The 18,261-nt window shown below is 38.8% G+C and overlaps 1 protein-coding gene across 4 annotated transcripts in view; it reads left to right on the top strand.

Annotated features, from left to right (window-relative positions):
* The window catches only part of RPAP2 (RNA polymerase II associated protein 2), a 106,256-nt gene extending 92,146 nt beyond the window's left edge, over positions 1 to 14,110 (top strand). For all 4 annotated transcript variants that reach the window (XM_077746013.1, XM_077746012.1, XM_077746014.1 and 1 more), the window contains one exon: positions 13,667 to 14,110. The gene's annotated coding sequence lies outside the window, so the exon portion shown is untranslated. The remainder of the gene's footprint in view (positions 1 to 13,666) is intronic.
* The last annotated feature ends 4,151 nt before the right edge of the window (positions 14,111 to 18,261 follow it).

Below are 18,261 nucleotides of genomic sequence, written 5' to 3'. Positions count from 1 at the left end.
CCCAAGGGCATAGTCTGGTATAGTGATCTCTGAGCCATTGGGTGGGTGCACTGGGAGAGAACCCTGCAGGTGCCAGCTAAAGGCCTTTAGTCAGTAGGGTGGAGAGGCTTTACTCCAGGAGAGGGAAACAAGTCTGTGTTTTGAGCCATCCTTTAGGACTTTGGGTTTTGAATCCCAGCTGTGCACCAAAGAAAAATGCAAGAGAGTTTTGGCACAGAGCAAGCTGACTTCCCTCACTAATCCATGAGGACTGCTTGAGCAGCATGGGTTCAAATCCCCAGTCCTGGGAGAAGAGGTTGTGGTGGTACTATTTTACCCCCCCAGACCCAACATGGTGGGACTTCAGAGAGCAACAGAGCATCCCTCAGTGGAGGGGAGACCCACTTACACCACATCCTACCCCTCTGTGCCGGCAACTGCTTCTTCACTGGGACAACAGTGATACTAAGCCACATGCAGCCAGCCTCTCCTTCAGACCAGCACAGCACACATGCACCACAGACAACTTTTTTTTTGTCATTTCTTTTTAATTAATTCTTCTTTTTTCTTCATTTTTTTCCTTTTTTCCCTAGAATCAGCCCTAAAGTTTTTGATTATCTGTTCCTTTTCTCTTTTTATGGGATTAGTCCTCTCCCCCCCATTTTTTTCCAGGGTTACTTCAACAAACAAATCAAAGCACACCTACTTAAAGGTCCAAACACTTCACTGCTGCAAAAATGGAGGAGCTCTGCAGAGGGCTGACCAGAGGGAAAGAGCAGCCAAAACAACAGCAGAGTGCACACAGCACACCACAGCATACACCAGAAACACTTCCTGGAGTGCCAGGCCCTGGACAGTGTAGGACTCCTTTTTAATATAGTAGTTTTCTCAGGTACAGGAAACAAAACAGGCTTTTAAAACATGTAGGGGCATCTGGATGGGTCAGTCGGTTGGGTGGCCGACTTCGGCTCAATTCACGATCTCACAGTTTGTGGGTTTGAGCCCCGCATCAGGCTCTGTACTGGCAGCTAGCTCAGAGCCTGGGGCCTGTTTCAGATTCTGTGTCTCCCTCTCTCAGAAATTTAAAAAAAAAATGTAAAAGATAAATAGAAACCTAGTCAAAATGACAAGATTTCAGAATTCTTGGGGAAGAATTCTCCCCAAACCAGAGATCAAGAAGAAATCATAGCCAGGGGCTTGCTCAAAACAGTTATATATAAACAATATATCTGAACAAGAATTTAGAACATTAGTCCTAAGGGGCGCCTGGGTGACTCAGTCAGTTACACAGCTGACTTTGGCTCAGGTCATGATCTTGCGGTTTGTGAGTTCGAGCCCCACATCAGGCTCTGGGCTGACATCTTGGCACCTGGAGCCTGCTTCAGATTCTGTGTCTCCCTCTCTCTCTCACCCTCCCCTGCTTATGCTCTGTCTCTCAAAAATAAATTTTAAAAAAATGTAAAAAACAAACAAACAAAAAACAATAGTCATAAGACTACTAGCTGGGCTTGAAAAAAAAAGCATAGAAGACCCCAGAGAAACCAATGCTGCAGGGATCAAAGACCTAAGAACTAGGCAGCATGAATTTAAAACTGCTTTAACTGAGATGCAAAACAAACAAGATACAGTAATAGTGAGGATGGAAGAAGCAGAGGATAGGTGAAAAGATAAAATTATGGAAAATAATGAAGCTGAAAAAAAGAAAGGAAGTTACTAGATCATGAGGTGAGACTTAGAGAACTAAGTGATTTCATGAAATGAAATATCATCTGTATCATAGGAGCCCCAGAAGACAAAGAGCAAAAAAAAGAAGGATTATAAATAGTCAAAGTAATATTGAAGAAGAAAACCAAAACGGGAGGCATCACCATCCCAGACTTTAGCCTCTACTACAAAGCTGTCATCATCAAGACAGTATGGTATTGGCACAAAAACAGACACATAAACCAATGGAATAGAATTGAGAACTCAGAAGTGGACCTAAAAGTATACAGCCCACTAATCTTTGACAGAGCAGGACAGAGTATCCAATGGAAAAAAGACAGCCTCTTTAACACATGGTGCTGGGAGAACTGGACAGCAACATGCAGAAGAATGAAACTGGATCATTTTCTCACACCATACACAAAAATAAACTCAAAATGGATAAAGGACCTGAACGTGAGACAGGAAACCATCAAAACCCTAGAGGAGAAAGCAGGAAACAACCTCCTTGACCTCCACCGCAGCAACTTCTTACTTGACACATCCCAAAAACAAAGGTAAATGATTGGGACCTCATCAAGAGGTCTAAAAAAAGAAGCTTAAAAGCTTCTGCAAAGCAAAGGAAACAACCCACAAAACTAATAGGCAACCAACGGAATGGGAAAAGATAGTTGCAAATGACATATCAGATAAAGGGTTAATATCCAGAATCTATAAGGAACTCACCAAACTCCACACCCGAAAAACAAACAACCCAGTGAAGAAATGGGCAGAAGATATGAACAGACACTTCTCCAAAGAGGACATCCAGATGGCCAACAGACACATGAAACGATGCTCAGCATCCCTCCTCATCAGGGAAATACAAATCAAAACCACACTGAGATACCACCTCACGCCAGTCAGAGTGGCTAAAATGAGCAAATCAGAGAACTCTAGATGCTGGCGAGGATGTGGAGAAACGGGCACCCTCCTACACTGTTGGTGGGAATGTAAACTGGTACAGCCCCTCTGGAAAACAGTGTGGAGGTTCCTCAAAAAGTTAACAATAGAACTCCCGTATGACCCAGCAATAGCACTGCTAGGAATTTACCCAAGGGATACAGAAATGCTGAGGCATAGGAGCACATGTACCCCAATGTTCATAGCAGCACTCTCAACAATAGCCAAAACATGGAAAGAGCTTAAGTGTCCATCAATGGATGAATGGATCAAGAAGATGTGGTTTATGTATACGATGGAATAACTACATGGCAATGAGGAACAATGATATCTGGCCATGTGTAGCAACATGGATGGACCTTGAGGGTGTTATGCTGAGCAAAATAAGTCAGGCAGAGAAGGACACATACCATATGTTTGCACGTATAGGAGGATTAGGAGGAACTTAACAGAGGACCGTGGAGAAGGGAGGAAATAGTGGGGGAAAGGGAGAGAGGCAAACTATGAGAGACTCTTGTATGCTGAGAACAAACTGAGGACCGATGGGTGTGAGGGGGAGGAGGGGTGATGGGCATGGAGAAGGGCACTTGTGGGATTGAGCACTGGGTGTTATATGGAAACCAACTTGACAAACTATTTGCAAGAAAAGAAAGAAAAAGAAGGGTTATTTGAACAAATTATGGCTGAGAACCTCCCTAACCTGGCGAAGGAAACAGGTATCCAAGTCCAAGAGCACCGAGAACTCCCTTCAAAAATCAACAAAAAACAGGTCAACACTATGACATAGTGAAACTTGCAAAATACAAGGATAAAGAGAGAAAGCACGTAGGGAGAAAAGATTCTTAACCTACAAGAGTAGACACAGAAGTTTAGTAGCACACCTGTGCACTGAAACTTAGGCCAGAAAGGAGTGGCAGGAAGTAGTCAATGTGCTAAATAAGAAAAATATGCAGCCAAGAATCCTTTATCCAGCAAGGCTGTCATTCAGAATAGAAAGAGAGATAAAGAGTTTCCCAAACAAAAACTAAAAACTCCAATCAAAAGACATAGGGTAGCAGAATGGATTTTTAAAAACCAAACCCGGGGCACCTGGGTGGCTCAGTCGGTTAAGCACCCGGCTTCAGCTCAGGTCATGATCTCACGGTTCGTGGGTTCGAGCCCCGCATCGGCCTCTGTGCTGACAACTAGCTCACAGCCTGGAGCCTGCTTCAGATTCTGTGTCTCCCTCTCTGACCCTCCCCTGCTCATGCTGTCTCTCTCTCTCTCTCAAAAATAAATAAAATATTAAAAAAAAAAACCAAACCCGTCTATATGTTAATTATAACAGACTCATTTTGGACCTTAGGACACTTGCAGATTAAAAGTGAAGGGATGGAGAACCATCTATCATGCTAATGGAGGCCAAAAAAAAGTCAGAGTAAGCCATACTTAGACAAACTAGATTTCAAAACAAAGACTGTAACAAGAGATCAAGAAAGGCATTATATCATAATTAATGGGTCTATCCACCAAGAAGATCTAACAATTGTAAATATTTATACTCAGAGAAGATAATACAATAATAGGAAACTTTAATACCTCACTTACAGTAGTAGACAGATCATCTAAGCAGAAAATCAACAAGGAAACAATGGCTTTGAATGACACACTAAACTGGATGGACTTAACAGATATATTCTGAACATTTCATCCTAAAGCAGGAGAATATACATTCTTTTCGAGTGTACATGTAACACTGTCCAGAGTAGATCACATCCTTGGTCACATACCAGCCCTCAATAGGTACAAAAAGATGAAGATCATACCATGTGTATTTTCACATCACAACGCTATAAAACTTGAAATCAACCACAAGAAAAAAATTGGAAGCTCTCAAATACATGGAGGTTAAAGAACATCCTACTAAAGAATTAATGGGTCAGCCAGGTAATTAAAGAAAAGAAAAAATACCTACAATGAAAATGAAAACATGATAGTCCAAATCCTTTGAGATACAGCCAAGGCAGTCCTAAGAGGAAAGTACATTGGAATACAGGTCTATGTCAAGAAGAAAGGGGGGTGTCTGGGTGGTTCAGTTGGTTAAGGTGTCTGACTCTTGATTTTGGCTCAGGTCATGGTCTCACAATTCAGGAGTTGAACCCCCTCATTGGGGTCTGCACTGACAGTGTGAAGCCTGCTTGGGATTCTCTCTGTTACTCCCACCTCTGCCCCTTCCCTGCTCATGCATCTGCTCTCTCATTCTCTCAAAAATAAACATTTTTAGAAAATTTTAGAATTGTTAAAGAAAGAGAGTCCCAAATATACAGCCTAACCTCACACCGAAAGGAGCTAGAAAAGGATTAGCAAATAAAGCCCAAAGCCAGCAGAAGGGAAATAATAAAAATTAGAGCAGAAATAAATGATATAGAAACAAATAAAAACCCAATGGAACAGATCAGTGAAACTAAAAGCAGGTTTTTGAAAGAATAACCAAAATTGATAAGCCCCTAGCCAGACTTATCAAAAAGAAAAGAGAACCCAAATAGATAAAATCATGAATGAAGGAGGGATCACAACCAACACCTCAAACAATTATAAGAGTATACTTTGAAAAATTATATGCCAACAAACTGAACAAAATTCCTAGACATTCACACACTACCAAAACCAAACAGGAAGAAACAGAAAACAACCAGCAAAGAAATCCAATCATTTACCAAAAATCTCCCAACAAATAAGAGTCCTGCACCAGACCGCTTCCCAGGGGAATTCTACTCAACATGTAAACAAGAGTTAATAACTATTCCTCTCAAACTGTTCCAAAAAATAGAAATCAAAGGGAAGTTTGCAAACTCAATTCTATGAAGTCAGCTTTATCTGGGTTCCAAATCCAAAGACACCAATAAAAAAGAGAATATAGTCCAATATTCTTGGCTGACCCTGGATACAAAAATTCTCAACAAGATACTAGCAAGTCAAATCCAACAGTACATTAAAAGAATTATTCACCATGATCAAGTGGGATTTATTCCTGGGCTGCAGGGCTGGTTCAGTATTCACATATCAATCCATACCACATTAATAAAGGAGAAGAACCATATGATCCTTTCAATAGATGCAGAAAAAGCATTTGACAAAATACAGCATCCTTTTTTGATAAAAACCCTCAAGAAAGTAGGGATAGAAGGACCACACCTCAACATCTTTCCTATAGGAAAGACCCACTAATATCATCCTCAATGGAGAAAAATAGAGCTTTCCCCCAAAGGTCAGGAAAACTACAGGGATGTCTACCATTGTTGTTCAGCATAGTACTGGAAGTCCTAACCTCAGCAATCAGACAGTAAGATTTTATCAAAGACATCCAAATTCGCAAAGATGGTATGATCTACACAGAAGATCTACATAGAAAACATAAAAGACTCCACCAAAAAACTGCTAAAACTAATCCGTGAATTCAGCAAAGTTGCAGGACATAAATTCAAAATACAGAAATCAGTTGCATTTCTATATGTTAATGATGAAGTATAAAAAAGAGAAATCAAGAACAGATCCCATTTATGATCACACCAAAAACCTTAAGATATCTAGGAATAAATCTAACCCAAGAGGTTAAAGGTCTGTATGCTGAAAACTATAGAAAACTTGTGAAAGAAACTGAAGAAGACATAAAGAAATGGAAAAATATTCTATGCTCATGGATCGGAAGAATAAATATTGTTAAGATATCTATACCACTCAAAGCAACCTACACTGTCAACGCAATCCCTATCAAATAACACTAACCTTCTTCACAGAGCTAGAAAAAAGCAATCTTAAAATTTATATGGAATCACAAAAGACCCCAAAGTAATGTTGGGGGGGAAAAAAGCAAAGCTGGAGGCACCACAATTCCAGAATTCAAGCTATATTACAAAGCCATGATCACCAACACAGTATGGTAGTGGCACAAAATAGACACATTGTCAATGGAACAGAATAGAGAACCCAGAAATGGACCAACAAATGTATGGCCATCCTGTCTTTGACAAAGCAGGAAAGAGTATCCAATGGGAAAAAAGTCTCTTTAGCAAATGGTGCTGGGAGACAGCAACATGCAGAAGAGTGAAACTTATACTACACACACAAAAATAAATTCAAAACAGATGAAAGGCCTAAATGTGAAACAGGAAGCCATCAAAAATCTTAGAGGACAACACAGGCAACAGCAACTTCTTTGACCTCGGCCACAGCAACTTCTTACGAGTCATGTCTCAGGAGGCAAGGGAAACAAAAGCAAAAATAAACTATTGAGACTTAAGATGAAAAGCTTCTGCAAAACAAAGGAAACAGCCAATAAAACTAAAAGGCAACCAATGAAATGGGAGAAGCTATTTGCAAATGACATAGTAAATAAAGAGTTAGTATCCAAAATCTTTAAAGTACTTACCAAACTCGACACCTGAAAAACAAATAATCCGGTGAAGAAATGGGCAGAAGACGTGAATAGACACTTTTCCAAAGACAACATCCAGATGGCAAACAGACAAATGAAAAGATACTCAATATTGCTCATCATCAGGGAAATACAAATCAAAACCACAGTGAGATGCCACCTCACATCTGTCAGAATGGCTAAAATTAACAATTCAGGAAACAACAGACATTGGCAAGGATGTGGAAAAAGGCAAACCCTTTTGCACTGCTGGTGGGAATGCAAACTGGTGCAGCCACTCTGGAAAACAGTATAGAGGTTCCTCAAAGGATTCAAAACTGCTGATTCGAAGGAGCAGATGCACCCCTGATGTTTATATTAGCACTATCAGCAATAGCCAAAGTATAGAAAGAGCCCCAATGTCCATTGACTGATGAATAAAGGAGATATGGTGCATGTGTGTATGTACACACACACACACACACACACACACACACACACAATGGAATACTAACTCAGCAATGAAAAAGAATGAAATCTTGCCATTTGCAACAACATGGATGGAACTAGAATGTATTATACTAAGCTAAATAGGTCAAGCAGAGAAAGACCAGTTATGATTTGAGTCCTGTAGAATTTAGGAAACAACAGAAGAGCATAGGGGAAGGGAAGGAAAAAAATAAAAACAGGAAGGGAGGCAAACCATAGGAGACTCTTAAATACAAAGAACAAACTGGGGGTTGCTATAGGGGAGGTGGACGGGGAATGAGTGATGGATATTAAAAAGGGCACTTGTTGAGTAAGCACAGTGTGTTATATATAAGTGATGAATCAGTGGGTTCTGCTCCTAAAACCAATCCTCCATTGTATGTTAAGTAACTTGAACTTAAATAAATTTTATTTTTTAAGAAAGGGCTAAAAAAATCTATATAGCTTTGAGTAGTTTTATTTTTTCTCTTTGCAATATTTCTATAAATCTTAAATTCACTTGTGTATAAAGACTAATATCTAATAACCTTTTCATTATTAAATTACTATTAGCAAGTATGTGTTAATACTTTTAACTGCAAATTTAAAAATCCAGCTTTTCTTATGATAGAATGTTGTTATCTTTTGCTGCTTAACAAATTACTCTGAAGACTTTGTTTTAAGCCACTACCATTTTTTATCTCACACTTTCTGTAAGTCAGAAACATGGACACAGTTTAGCTTATGGATTCTGGCTGACGGTCTCTGAATGTGCATTTAAGCTTCTGTTAGGGCTGCAATGTCATCTGAAGGCCCAACTAGAGGAATATTTCCTTCCTAATGTCACTCTTGTGGTTGTTCGTAGGATTTAGTTCCTCACAGGCTGTTTAACTCAGGGCCTCAGTTTTTCACTGGCTGCTGTCCAGAGGCCTCTGCATAGTGTACCTCACTACTTGCCATGTGCCTTATCATCATAGTGAGCAAGATGGAAGCCACAGCTTTTTTATAACTAATCTCAGAGGGGACATCCTATCACTTTTGCTGTATTCCATACACAGAAACTANTCTCTCTCTCTCTCTCAAAAATAAATAAAATATTAAAAAAAAAAAACCAAACCCGTCTATATGTTAATTATAACAGACTCATTTTGGACCTTAGGACACTTGCAGATTAAAAGTGAAGGGATGGAGAACCATCTATCATGCTAATGGAGGCCAAAAAAAAGTCAGAGTAAGCCATACTTAGACAAACTAGATTTCAAAACAAAGACTGTAACAAGAGATCAAGAAAGGCATTATATCATAATTAATGGGTCTATCCACCAAGAAGATCTAACAATTGTAAATATTTATACTCAGAGAAGATAATACAATAATAGGAAACTTTAATACCTCACTTACAGTAGTAGACAGATCATCTAAGCAGAAAATCAACAAGGAAACAATGGCTTTGAATGACACACTAAACTGGATGGACTTAACAGATATATTCTGAACATTTCATCCTAAAGCAGGAGAATATACATTCTTTTCGAGTGTACATGTAACACTGTCCAGAGTAGATCACATCCTTGGTCACATACCAGCCCTCAATAGGTACAAAAAGATGAAGATCATACCATGTGTATTTTCACATCACAACGCTATAAAACTTGAAATCAACCACAAGAAAAAAATTGGAAGCTCTCAAATACATGGAGGTTAAAGAACATCCTACTAAAGAATTAATGGGTCAGCCAGGTAATTAAAGAAAAGAAAAAATACCTACAATGAAAATGAAAACATGATAGTCCAAATCCTTTGAGATACAGCCAAGGCAGTCCTAAGAGGAAAGTACATTGGAATACAGGTCTATGTCAAGAAGAAAGGGGGGTGTCTGGGTGGTTCAGTTGGTTAAGGTGTCTGACTCTTGATTTTGGCTCAGGTCATGGTCTCACAATTCAGGAGTTGAACCCCCTCATTGGGGTCTGCACTGACAGTGTGAAGCCTGCTTGGGATTCTCTCTGTTACTCCCACCTCTGCCCCTTCCCTGCTCATGCATCTGCTCTCTCATTCTCTCAAAAATAAACATTTTTAGAAAATTTTAGAATTGTTAAAGAAAGAGAGTCCCAAATATACAGCCTAACCTCACACCGAAAGGAGCTAGAAAAGGATTAGCAAATAAAGCCCAAAGCCAGCAGAAGGGAAATAATAAAAATTAGAGCAGAAATAAATGATATAGAAACAAATAAAAACCCAATGGAACAGATCAGTGAAACTAAAAGCAGGTTTTTGAAAGAATAACCAAAATTGATAAGCCCCTAGCCAGACTTATCAAAAAGAAAAGAGAACCCAAATAGATAAAATCATGAATGAAGGAGGGATCACAACCAACACCTCAAACAATTATAAGAGTATACTTTGAAAAATTATATGCCAACAAACTGAACAAAATTCCTAGACATTCACACACTACCAAAACCAAACAGGAAGAAACAGAAAACAACCAGCAAAGAAATCCAATCATTTACCAAAAATCTCCCAACAAATAAGAGTCCTGCACCAGACCGCTTCCCAGGGGAATTCTACTCAACATGTAAACAAGAGTTAATAACTATTCCTCTCAAACTGTTCCAAAAAATAGAAATCAAAGGGAAGTTTGCAAACTCAATTCTATGAAGTCAGCTTTATCTGGGTTCCAAATCCAAAGACACCAATAAAAAAGAGAATATAGTCCAATATTCTTGGCTGACCCTGGATACAAAAATTCTCAACAAGATACTAGCAAGTCAAATCCAACAGTACATTAAAAGAATTATTCACCATGATCAAGTGGGATTTATTCCTGGGCTGCAGGGCTGGTTCAGTATTCACATATCAATCCATACCACATTAATAAAGGAGAAGAACCATATGATCCTTTCAATAGATGCAGAAAAAGCATTTGACAAAATACAGCATCCTTTTTTGATAAAAACCCTCAAGAAAGTAGGGATAGAAGGACCACACCTCAACATCTTTCCTATAGGAAAGACCCACTAATATCATCCTCAATGGAGAAAAATAGAGCTTTCCCCCAAAGGTCAGGAAAACTACAGGGATGTCTACCATTGTTGTTCAGCATAGTACTGGAAGTCCTAACCTCAGCAATCAGACAGTAAGATTTTATCAAAGACATCCAAATTCGCAAAGATGGTATGATCTACACAGAAGATCTACATAGAAAACATAAAAGACTCCACCAAAAAACTGCTAAAACTAATCCGTGAATTCAGCAAAGTTGCAGGACATAAATTCAAAATACAGAAATCAGTTGCATTTCTATATGTTAATGATGAAGTATAAAAAAGAGAAATCAAGAACAGATCCCATTTATGATCACACCAAAAACCTTAAGATATCTAGGAATAAATCTAACCCAAGAGGTTAAAGGTCTGTATGCTGAAAACTATAGAAAACTTGTGAAAGAAACTGAAGAAGACATAAAGAAATGGAAAAATATTCTATGCTCATGGATCGGAAGAATAAATATTGTTAAGATATCTATACCACTCAAAGCAACCTACACTGTCAACGCAATCCCTATCAAATAACACTAACCTTCTTCACAGAGCTAGAAAAAAGCAATCTTAAAATTTATATGGAATCACAAAAGACCCCAAAGTAATGTTGGGGGGGAAAAAAGCAAAGCTGGAGGCACCACAATTCCAGAATTCAAGCTATATTACAAAGCCATGATCACCAACACAGTATGGTAGTGGCACAAAATAGACACATTGTCAATGGAACAGAATAGAGAACCCAGAAATGGACCAACAAATGTATGGCCATCCTGTCTTTGACAAAGCAGGAAAGAGTATCCAATGGGAAAAAAGTCTCTTTAGCAAATGGTGCTGGGAGACAGCAACATGCAGAAGAGTGAAACTTATACTACACACACAAAAATAAATTCAAAACAGATGAAAGGCCTAAATGTGAAACAGGAAGCCATCAAAAATCTTAGAGGACAACACAGGCAACAGCAACTTCTTTGACCTCGGCCACAGCAACTTCTTACGAGTCATGTCTCAGGAGGCAAGGGAAACAAAAGCAAAAATAAACTATTGAGACTTAAGATGAAAAGCTTCTGCAAAACAAAGGAAACAGCCAATAAAACTAAAAGGCAACCAATGAAATGGGAGAAGCTATTTGCAAATGACATAGTAAATAAAGAGTTAGTATCCAAAATCTTTAAAGTACTTACCAAACTCGACACCTGAAAAACAAATAATCCGGTGAAGAAATGGGCAGAAGACGTGAATAGACACTTTTCCAAAGACAACATCCAGATGGCAAACAGACAAATGAAAAGATACTCAATATTGCTCATCATCAGGGAAATACAAATCAAAACCACAGTGAGATGCCACCTCACATCTGTCAGAATGGCTAAAATTAACAATTCAGGAAACAACAGACATTGGCAAGGATGTGGAAAAAGGCAAACCCTTTTGCACTGCTGGTGGGAATGCAAACTGGTGCAGCCACTCTGGAAAACAGTATAGAGGTTCCTCAAAGGATTCAAAACTGCTGATTCGAAGGAGCAGATGCACCCCTGATGTTTATATTAGCACTATCAGCAATAGCCAAAGTATAGAAAGAGCCCCAATGTCCATTGACTGATGAATAAAGGAGATATGGTGCATGTGTGTATGTACACACACACACACACACACACACACACACACACAATGGAATACTAACTCAGCAATGAAAAAGAATGAAATCTTGCCATTTGCAACAACATGGATGGAACTAGAATGTATTATACTAAGCTAAATAGGTCAAGCAGAGAAAGACCAGTTATGATTTGAGTCCTGTAGAATTTAGGAAACAACAGAAGAGCATAGGGGAAGGGAAGGAAAAAAATAAAAACAGGAAGGGAGGCAAACCATAGGAGACTCTTAAATACAAAGAACAAACTGGGGGTTGCTATAGGGGAGGTGGACGGGGAATGAGTGATGGATATTAAAAAGGGCACTTGTTGAGTAAGCACAGTGTGTTATATATAAGTGATGAATCAGTGGGTTCTGCTCCTAAAACCAATCCTCCATTGTATGTTAAGTAACTTGAACTTAAATAAATTTTATTTTTTAAGAAAGGGCTAAAAAAATCTATATAGCTTTGAGTAGTTTTATTTTTTCTCTTTGCAATATTTCTATAAATCTTAAATTCACTTGTGTATAAAGACTAATATCTAATAACCTTTTCATTATTAAATTACTATTAGCAAGTATGTGTTAATACTTTTAACTGCAAATTTAAAAATCCAGCTTTTCTTATGATAGAATGTTGTTATCTTTTGCTGCTTAACAAATTACTCTGAAGACTTTGTTTTAAGCCACTACCATTTTTTATCTCACACTTTCTGTAAGTCAGAAACATGGACACAGTTTAGCTTATGGATTCTGGCTGACGGTCTCTGAATGTGCATTTAAGCTTCTGTTAGGGCTGCAATGTCATCTGAAGGCCCAACTAGAGGAATATTTCCTTCCTAATGTCACTCTTGTGGTTGTTCGTAGGATTTAGTTCCTCACAGGCTGTTTAACTCAGGGCCTCAGTTTTTCACTGGCTGCTGTCCAGAGGCCTCTGCATAGTGTACCTCACTACTTGCCATGTGCCTTATCATCATAGTGAGCAAGATGGAAGCCACAGCTTTTTTATAACTAATCTCAGAGGGGACATCCTATCACTTTTGCTGTATTCCATACACAGAAACTAATCACTAGGTCCACCCCACATTCAAGGTTGAGAGGATTGCATAGTGTCATGAATACTTGGTGGCCATCTTCGAAGTTGTCTGAGTGGCAAAATTGTTCAGTAGTTCCCAGCTTCACATATAGTATCCACTGGCTTGGTAAGAGTCTTAAACTTCACACTGATTGAGGGCATACCTGTACCCATTCATATGCCGATGGGATTGCTGTAAACTAACTCCATTATTCTGGCAAGGGATGGGAGTGAAGAGGAGAGGATTTTCTTACTGATCTAGACCCATCACAGCCCTCCCTCAAGCTGAATATGAGTTGGGTCTATTCCCCATAAACCACTATTGCTATGTAATGAGGAAAGATGGAATATATTGGAAAGACAACACAGTGTTCCCAAAAGCTACTAAAATAGTTTATGTATTTTCTTCAAACTGTCTTTTTTGTTTCATAGGTATAAGCCACGAAGAACAAATAGAAGATGAACTTCTATTCATCATTTCTGGAATTCTACCTAAAATAATGATCTGATGGTGACCGATAACTAGCTTTGTTCCAAGAAAGACCTTTATCTCCTTAGATTTCAGCCCATTGCTTCCCAGTCCCCTAACTGTATAGTGACTTCCCTGCAGATAGAGGAGAACACTTATTCCAACAAGGATAACTAAGTGCTTGTATCCCTAGCTATAAGACATAGTATTTTTATTTATTTGAAAATGAATATTGAAGTTTTAAGTTGAAACTTTAATAAATCTTAATGACCTTATTTTTTTCTGGATGATTCTAGCCATCGTATCAATTGACAAAACAATTGAGAAAATGCCCATTTTGGCCTCCTGGTCTAAACTCTAGATTTTAAAGAATTGTAAAGAGGTCAATAAATGCAATATAAAATGAAGTCTAGTCATTATTCTTTTATTTATTTTTAAATGTTTATTTTTGAGAGAGAGTAAGCAGCGGAGAGACAGAGAGAAAGACAGATAATCCCAAGCAGACTCTGTGCTGACAGTGGGGCTCAGTCCCCAAACTATGAGATCATGACCTGAGCTGGTATCTCAGGAGCAGGATGCTTAACCAGCTGAGCCACCCAGGTGTCCCAAGTCATTAGTCTTTTAAAGAAACTGTACTATAGGGTGCCTGTGGTTCAGTCAGTCAAGCATCTGACTTCGGCTCGGGTCATGATCTCACGGTTAGTGAGTTCAAGCCCTGTGTCAGGGTGTGTGTTGACAGCTTGACAGCTTAGAGCCTGGGGTCTGCTTCAGATTCTGTCTCTCCCCCTCTCTGTGCCCCTCCCCCACTCGTGCTCCATCTCTCTCTCTCCCTCTCTCTCTCTCTCAAAAATAAATATTTTTAAAAAATTTTAAAGAAGCTGCTATAAAATGGTCCTGAGCAATTTAATTAAGCTTACAAGTCCAAAACAGGAGTATCTCAGAATTTTTTGGCCTCAAATAAAAAAAGGAAATTGTAGTTTATTTTCAAGAGACAGTCTCTAGAATTTATACAGCTTTTTTCAGAATGTCTATCAAGTATGCAAGTTAGCAAGGCCCCCAGAGCAGTTAAGAGGGCTCAGACAGTTTGGGAAGCTTTACTGGAGAGCCAGGAAACAAAATAAAATCAGATCTATTCCCTTGGACACTAGAGGAAATGAGGGCTGCTAGAAGTCCAACCATGCAAAGTGTCCAGAAAGCAGCCTTACAGGGTAGGGAACATAATGGATGAGAATCTACAATAATGAATATAGTGTGGTATTGACAGACATAAAGATCAGTGAAGCAGAGGGGCAGCTGGGAAGATGACTGAGAAGGAAGACCTTAAGTTCACCTTGCCCACAGATACAACCAGGTAGTACTCACATCAGTGTAAGCACCACAGAAAATGACCCAAAGACTGGCAGAATAAATTCCACAACTATGTAAATGGTAGAGAAGAGTCCGTATCAAAGAAGGTAGGAAGGGCAAAGACATGGTCTGGGAGTGAAATGGACCAGGGCCTTTCACACTGGGGAGCCCATGAATGTGGAGGACAAATCCCCATAATATTTGCCTTTGGAAGTGAGAAAAGTCCATATGTCTTGAGTTCTTAAAACTGGTGAGACTTAAAGATTGGAATTTTAAAAATCAGCAAGCTTAGGTCTGGGAGAGTCTAGAGGGTTTTAGGAAGCAGAGTCCCTGCCCTTAAGGAGACAGCACAAAAGGGGTGCTTGGGTGGCTTGGTCGGTTGAGCATCCAACTCAATTTCAGCTCAGGTCATGATCTCACAGTCGTGGGGTTGAGCCTTGTGTTCGGTTCTGCATGGAGTATGGAGCCTGCTTGGGATTCTCTCTCTGCCCCTCTCTTTCTCAAAATAAATAAAAATAAACATTGAAAAAAAAATTAAAGACAGCACAACAAACAGCCCATACAGATACAGCATAGAATCAGCAGTTAGAAAAATGCCAGGGGTAGACAGAGAGAGAGTGATTTGTTCATCTCAAGAGCATGGCCTGGAGAGACACCCCTTCCAGGACAAAAGAGCTGGCATTCCCTTCCCCACCCCCAGCATAAACAGTAGCTACCTGCAGGAACTAGTGCAGCATGGACCCTTGTTACCTAGCTTGATTACACCAAGCCCCACCCTTCCCATTTCGGATCCACCTTCGCAGTGTGGTTGCTTTAGTCCAATCACTGTAAGGCCCCTCTCCCCATACTACCAGTGGAAATTCTGCCAACACCACATCTCCTGAGGGTACCTTGTACAGGAACTCTGTTCTCACAGGTACAGGTCTCATTTCACAAGCAGATGACCACACACTTTGTTAAACACTGCCCACAATACACAAAGAGCCTCCCGCACACAACTGAATTGAAGGAAAAAAAGGCCAACACTCAACAGCAGAACACACACAGTACTCCCAGGAAACACTCTCTGAAGCACCAGGCCCTAGGGAATGGGGAACACTGCACTGCGGGGCACTACAGGACATCTTCTTCATGAGGCTAGTAAGAGCAAGAGAAGCAGCTGACTTTCCTAACACAAAGAAATAGACACAGGAAGTCAGACAAAATAAAGGAAACAGAAATAGTTCTCAAATGAAAGAATAGGACCAAACCACAGCAAAAGATCAAAGTGAAACAGATAAAAGTGATATGCATGATAGAGAATATGATGATTGTAACAATACACACTGGACTTGAGACAAGAGTGGAGGACATCAGTGACACACTTAACACAAAAAGCAACCAGTCAGGGATCAAGAGCACAATAAATGAAATTAAAAATACATTGACTGGGTGGCTCAGTCTGTTAAGCATTAAGCATCCAACACTTAATTTCAGCTCAGGTCATTATCTCACAGTTTGTGGGTTTGAGCCCCACGTTGAGGTCTCTGCTGTGAGCACAGAGCCCGCAAAGTAAGTATTTCTGTAGGAAAAAGGGATTCACAAAACAATGAAATATGATACCTTATACCTAAAACGAGGGGAGAGGAGTAAAGAATGGGTTTGAACTTAGGCGACCATCAACCGCTATATGCAGATAGGTTATATATAAACCTAATGTTAACTGTAGATCAAAAACTAGCAATAGATAAAAAATAATGGGAAAGGAATTCAAGTATATCCCTGAAAAAAAGCCAACAAACCACAAAAGAGAGGAATCAGAGAAAATCTATAAAAACAAACAAGTAATAAAATGGCAATAAATACTTATCTATCAATAATTACTTTGAATATAAATGACTAAACTATGTTAATCAAAAGACATAGGGTGACAGAGTAGATTAAAAAAAAAAAAAGATCCATCTGTATGCTTCCTACAAGAGGCTCATTTCAGACTGAAAGACACCTGCAGTTTGAAAGTGGAGGATGGAGAAACATTTATTGTGCAAATGGATGTCAAAAGAAAGCTGAAGTAGCAATACTTCTATCAGACAAAATACACTTTAAAACAAAGTCTGTAACAAGAGATGAAGAACACTATATACTAAGAAAAGGAATAATGCAGCAAGAGCATATAATAATTGTACATATTTATGTATCCAGTGTGGGAGGACACAAATACATAAAATTTAGGAACAACCATAAAGGAAGGAATTGATATTAATATAATAACAGTAGGGGACATTAACACTCCACTCACAATGATGAATAGATCATCCAAACAGAAAACTCAACAAGGAAACCATGGATTTGAATGACACACTGGACCAGATAGATTTAACAGACATATTAAGAACATTCCATCCTCAAATAGCAGAAGCCCCCCCCCCCCCCTTTTTTTTTTCATGTACACATGGAATGTTCTCCAGAGTAGATCACATGTTAGGTCACAAAACAAGTCTCAACAAATTAAAAAAATAATAAATCAAAGTCCTATCCTACATCTTTCCTACCACACCAGTATGGAACTAGAAATCCATCACATGAAAAAATCTGGAAAGAACACAAATACATGGAGTTAAGTAACATGCTACTACACAGTGAATGGGTTAACCAAGAAATCAATGAAAAAATTAAAAGTGACATAGAAAAAATGAAAATGAAAACACAACATTCCAAAATCTCTGGGATGAAGCAAAAGTGGTTCTAAGAGGGAAGTTTACAGCAATACAGGCTTACCTCAAGAAGGAAAATCTCAAACCTTAAAACACCTAAAGGAACTAGAAAAGAACAATAAACAAAACCCCAAACCAGTAGAAGGAAGGAAATGATAATGATTAGAGCAGAAATAAATGAAATAGAAACTTAAAGAACAGATCATTAAAATCAAGAGATGTATCTTTGAAAAGAACAAAATTGATAAACCTTTAGCCAAACTCATCAAAATTAATAAAATCACTAATGAAAGAGAAGAAATAACAATGAACACTCAGAAATACAATCAATTATAATAGAATATTATGAAAACCTATATGCCAACCAAGCGGACAACTTAGAAGAAATGGATAAATTCCTAGAAATATATAATCTACCAAAACTAAAGCAGGAAGAAATAGAAAGTTTGAACAGACCAATTAGCAGCAATGAAATTGAATCATTGATCAAAAAGTTCCCAACAAATACAAGTCCAGGA

Source organism: Crocuta crocuta, unplaced genomic scaffold, assembly GCF_008692635.1.
Source record: "Crocuta crocuta isolate KB4526 unplaced genomic scaffold, BGI_CrCroc_1.0 scaffold48, whole genome shotgun sequence".
In the NCBI taxonomy this organism is placed as follows: Eukaryota; Metazoa; Chordata; class Mammalia; order Carnivora; family Hyaenidae; genus Crocuta; species Crocuta crocuta.
Note: the sequence above shows the minus strand (reverse complement) of the source record. Positions and strands in the feature narration are given on the sequence as shown.